The sequence below is a fragment of the Danio aesculapii genome, chromosome 3 (assembly GCF_903798145.1).
Source record: "Danio aesculapii chromosome 3, fDanAes4.1, whole genome shotgun sequence".
Lineage (NCBI taxonomy): Eukaryota > Metazoa > Chordata > Actinopteri > Cypriniformes > Danionidae > Danio > Danio aesculapii.
The window spans coordinates 44,798,984-44,805,263 of NC_079437.1; positions in this window are offsets into that span (position 1 = coordinate 44,798,984).

Consider the following 6,280-nt stretch of genomic DNA (forward strand, 5'->3'; position numbering starts at 1 on the left):
ATTTGTTTGCGTTGTGAGAAAATGCTGTGCGTTTTATTAATTTGTTTGCGCTATGAGAAAATGCTGCGCATTTCATTAATTTGTTTGCTCTTCGAGAAAATGCTGTGCGTTTTATTAATTTGTTTGCGTTGTGAGAAAATGCTGCAAGTTTTATTAATTTGTTTGCTCTTCGAGAAAATGCTGCGCATTCTATTAATTGGTTTGCGCTTTGAGAAAATGCTGTGTGTTTTATTAATTTGTTTGCGTTGTGAGAAAATGCTGCGAGTTTTATTAATTTGTTTGCGTTGTGAGAAAATGCTGCGCAATTTATTTATTTGTTTGTGTTGTGAGAAAATGCTGCACTTGTTATCAATTTGTTTGCGTCATGAGAAAATGCTGCGCGTTTCATTAATTAGTTTGTGTTGTGAGAAAATGCAGTATTTTTTTTTTTAAATGTGTTTGTGTCAAGATGATTTTCAGCACATATGCTATCAAATGGATGAAGATCTTTTCTCAATTTGCTGGCATTTTTTGTAATTGCATGTGTTTTCTGAAATAGCAGCATGCTAAGCTATCTCGTCCACCGTATGAATACTAGAATCTTGCAAAATAAGTAGTAAAATATAAATGTCATCATGGCAAGACCAAATAAATTAGAAATTAATTATAAAAACTATTATGTTTAAAAATGTGTTGGAAAAAAAAATTCACAGGAGAGCTAATCATTTTGTCTTCAGCTACACACACACACACACGCGCATGCACTTACACACACACACACACACACACACACACACACTCAAGCCTTGCAAGTTTCTCTCTCTCGCTCTCGCTCTCACACTCTCATCTCTTTCTCTCTCATTAATCTGAACATCCGTTTAATTCATTCATTTTCTGTGTGCGATGACGACACGTTCAGCCCTATTAGAATCAATGTCATGCTGAAAGGTAGAGGCAGGGCCTGAGAAATTGAGTGAACATAATTCGAGAGAAGAGGAAAAGATGAGAAGCGGCTCATTACGGCAGAGGAATCTCCGTCAGATCACGCAGGCTAGAGGATGAAAGCACGGCTCAGATGCACAGATATAGGTAGGACCCAGAGGTCTCAGGAATATCAGCCGCGTCTCCCACTGATAAGAGATCAGTGTGAGGGACCGAGCGGCTGGAATGAGCTGCATGCCGAGAGCCACCTTCACTTCATCACTATTCTCCGGCAGCCGCGGGGAGTGACCTTTCTAGACAGAGAGCTTAAGATAGTTAAAATTTGATTGGATTGAGGGAAGCTAAAAGAGGAGAAAATAGAGCCTTTTTCTTCCATTGATGCTAACCTTGAAGAGAGTCTCAGTCACTGGACTTCTTTTCTTTTCTTTTTTTTCCTTAGGACATAAAGAGAAAAGCATGGCGGAATGTGAACGTGCATAAATGAAGCCTCATTTCTTTGGTTTATATTCACCATTTCTTACAAAAATAGATACTTTTCTCCTTAGCACTTCAGTGAGATTACATTAGCTAGTGTTACGTAATATGAACAAACGATAAACATACATTTATTACAGTATTTATCCATCTTTGTGAACATTAGGTTATGAAAATGCTGTCATGCTGGGTTGTGGCTGGAATGGCATCACTGCGTAAAATATGAGTTGTTGGAGGTTCATTCTGCTGTGGTGACCCCTGATAAATCAGGTACTAAGCCAAAGGAAAATTAATGAATATGGTCCTTCTCTGTTAACAATTTCCTGTTGAACAATTTGCCGGTGACTTACTGTAAAGCAATTAGAGCAAAAAAAACAAAACAAAGGAAAAACAAAACTGTATTTACATTTACAGAACCATTTTTTTTTGCTGTGCATGCATTTACAGTATGGTATATCTTTACCGTAAAATACAATAAGTTTCACAATGCAACTTTAAAATACTGTAACATACTGTCCTACAGTTAAAAAAAACTGTTCATATTACTGTTAAATACTGTGTGATTTACAAATATCGTTAAGAGTGTTGTTAATTTACAGTGCATTAATTAATGTTAACAAGCACAACTTCTGATTTTATTAATGCATTATTAAACAAAAAAACATTGTCTACCATTAATAAATGCTGAAGGAGTATTGTTCATTCTCAGTTCATGTTAGTAAAAGCATCAACTTATTTTACCTAATGGCCCATTTCCACTGAGTGGTACATAGAGCTGGGCCAATACAATGGTATCCATTTTTATTGAACACTATTGTCAGTAATGATAATAAAGTTCGGTATGAAGTTTTAGTATGAAGCGCTATAGCTTTATTAAAATGTAGCTGTATGCCAATAAGCTTAGGGTTATTTCCAATCAAGTCGCACGGCTTGGCATGACGCAAAAGATGTGAAGTGCGTGCATTATCCAGGTGCACCTAGTAAAAAAAAAAACATTTCAGAATGCAGCAGAACCAATTAATCTGATCAAATTTCAAAAATGAGTGTCGTGACAAGCAGCAATGAAAATATTTTAAATAAAAAAGGATGTCGCCAGAGTGGCTTTTTGGTTTCTTTTCTTGTGCATCCCAGCCACTAGCTCCCCATCTGAAAGATTTTTTACGCATAGGAGTAATAGTAGTAATTCAACAAGCTCAGATTTGATTATCATAATTTATTTGCGATTATTATAGACAACTTACAGATGTTGATCTACCTTTGGGTTTGCTTTGATTGTTCAGCATTTACACTTTATTATTGCACACACTTTGTTACATTTTATTTATTAAGTTTGAGTCTTTTTAGCACTTATGCTTATTTTATTATAAGATATAAGAAATGAGATATTTTGTTTGTTTTTTTTTTGTTTGTTTTTTTTAACTATTAAAGCTATTTGCCTTAGTCATGTTGGCAAATTAAAATTAAAAGGTTAAATGAAAAAATCCCAATATTCCAGGATTAAAAACAGTTCAATAATTATCGATACCGAATGATATTAAACATTATATTGTGATATTTTTTTTTCCTGTATCGCACAGCCCTAGTGGTACAGTACAGATTCCAAAAGGTTACAAAAAGCAAACCGTACCATACCACTTTTTGGGTACCGTTCAAAAAGGTACTTAGCACAACCATTTACAAATATCGTTAAGAGTGTTGTTAATTTACAGAATGAAAACAAAGGAAGCTCTATTTTTAAGTCAACCCGAGCTCAAACAAACCTTGTCATCATCTTGATAAACAGCCACAAAGTCAAGAAGAACGTAACCTGCCGTGTCCTGTTGTTGTTTACGAGGCTGTCTAAGCCACGTGTGCTCGCCGCACATTTGAAATAACAAACTTCTTGAGCTCATGAAAATAACCTGTGCATGATTATTAAAGTGCGGCTTTTCACATCATTTCAGAAACAGACATTTGTGAGAGTAAAGTGCGAGAAAGCCAGAAAAAAAAAAAAATCAAAGGAGCAAATTGTTTCAGCACTCTAAAAGATGAACAAACTGCCATGTTTAACTATTATCATTTGAACTATTATGAATTCGGATTGATGAAATTACTTTCAAACAAGAGGTCACATGTGCTGGTGAAGATTAAAAATGCAGATAAGAGGTTTGCACTGACTGTGAGGTATATGTTGTGTGTTGTTTTTTTTAACCAAAATAGGGACTAAAAAGTGTGTGGTGTGTAGTTTTTCTGTAATTGGAAACATATTGGAAGGTGTGAGGGTCTGTATGTCTTTATATATGTTGCATTTATTTATTTTATATAATTGCAAATGTTGCAGTAGGCTATTTTGCACTATTATTGATCTGCAGTTATAATCAAATCACGTTCATAGAAAGGTTAGTAATGAACATTTATACACAGTATTTATGTGTATAAAGCATCTGTTTTGTGAGAAAAGCTTCTGTATGATATGTGGACGACCCATACAGCTTTACTTTTGACATTTCCTCTAGGGAGAATAACGTCAACTACAACTTTCTTTTTGTACACTACGCCCACCAAAAGGGTACCATTGGTACCCTTTGGCAGTGGAGACACAAGCCTGATAAAGTTGACACTTAACAAACCGTACCGTACCACTCAGTGGAAACAGCAAACAAACATAAATCCAAAAGACGATAGGCAGAGACAAGAACAGGAAATGCGGAGTAATGCACATTAAAACCGATAAACAGTACAAGACTGAGCATGCATGAGTGAATGAATGGAGATTATATGTAAAGACTGTAAATGATCTGAAGCAGTGTTTGTGACGGATTGGTAGCAGCTGTATTGTGTAAACAGTCCCCAGATTGGCGCAAAACATGATGGGGGTTGTAGTCCTGGTAAATAGCTGGTGAACACAGGGTTCCATTTGAATGGGCTCTTTCCTGTGGCCTAATCAGAATCCTAACTAGAGCATAGGGATGAACCCTTCAGAATTGAGTACAGTGTGTGACAGAAAACAACTTTCCCACTCACAGGAAAGGATCACTGCCTGAAGTTTCCATCAGTTGTATTTTTTTTGAATCTTTCATTCCAAAGTGCCTTTCACAGTAGCCAGTTTTGAATAGTTTGGTTTGGAATGACACATTAATATGAATTTTTTTTCACTCTGAAGTGCCCTTTGGAGGGCGATAAATCCTGATGGAATGCATCAGAAGTATACCTGGAGTGCCTTTTGGTGAATACTGTGGGCACTCCAGCTGATAAGGTTCCGATTAGTTCCGATTAGGTACCCATTTATGTGCTACACTGATTTTGCACATAACTAAATACATTATATAAGGAACATGTTGTAATTTAAAATGTTAGCAATTTGTAAATACTGTAGAATGTAGAATAATATATTGCAGGGGTGCCCAAACTTGGTCCTGGAGGGCCGGTGTCCTACAAAGTTTAGTTCCAACCCTAATCAGACACCTGGACTAGCTAATCAAGCTATTACCACTGTAGGCTTTCTAGAAACATGTGCGCATGTGTGTTGAGGCAAGTTGGAGCTAAAATTTGCAGGACACCGGCCCTCCAGAACCAAGTTTGGGCACCCTTTATATATTGTATTGTTGTTTTTCTATTTTGGGTAATATTATGAAACAGCTAAACTGGTTCATGCGCTATTCCAACACAATCTCACGGCAGCTCATATTGATTTAGTGGCTAATTTATATGAATTCGTATGATCTCATTCATACAGTTTACTATGATTTGCTCATCCCCTAATGACAGTTGGGTTTAGGAACGGGGTTGGATGCCACTCCTTTTTAAAATCATACATTTTTGTATGACTGAACTCTATTAAACTCCTGTAACCCCCCTGAGAACCTTTGGCATACGCTTTTCAACATACTACAATTTGAGACATACTAATTCTATTTTCAAATACTATTTAGGACAGATAGTATGCAAATTGTGAAGCAGCGTTCAGCTCCAACCCTGATCAAACACACCTGAACCAATTAATTAGGACCTGAACTTGATTATTACAGGCAGGTGTGTTTGATATGGGTTGCAACTGAAGTCTGCAGGAAGATAGATCTCCAGCAACAGGGTTGGTCACCCCTGGTGTAGAGAAACGGAGTATAAAATGAGAAAACAGTGGGCATGGCCTGTTTTTTGTACTGCGAGTGGATTGGATGTAGTGAGGATGTGGAAGTCTGGGGAGAGTGATTAAAACCTAACAGACGCCTCCTCCTCATCATTTCTATTTGTGGTTAAGTATTTTGTGGTTAAATATGTTAGCCACGCCCAATTCCTAACGTATTCCATTACGTAATCTGAACATTTAACTGAAAAAAAAACAATTGCATCATCAGATTTCAATAAAAAATTAGAAAGGCAATTTTTTTTTTTCTCTTAAGGATATGCACAGATGAATTGTTGACCTCAAAACTAGCAATGGGCGACGCAGTGGCGCAGTAGGTAGTGCTGTCGCATCACAGCAAAAAGGTCGATAGTTCAAGCCTTGGCTGGGTCAGTTGGTGTTTCTGTGTGGAGTTTGCAGGTCCCCCCCTGGTCCGAAGTGTACTGTATGTGTGTGAATGAGCGTGTATGGATGTTTCCCAGAGATTGGTTGCAGCTGGAAGGGCATCCCGCTGTGGTGACTCCAGATTAATAAAGGGACTAAGCCGAAAAGAAAATGAATGAGTGAATGAAAACTAGCAATGTGGCTAACAAAATCAGTATGGTCAGTTTTGATTTAATGGGGACTTTAACACTTTTTCATGCATTGATTAGAATTTTAAAAACCCATTTTTATGACAAATACCATGGTTGAACTTTGGTTAGTGTAGCAAAACCATGGTTGATTTGTGGATCACTAGCAATAATGTTTTACTACATAATATATATATATATATATATATAT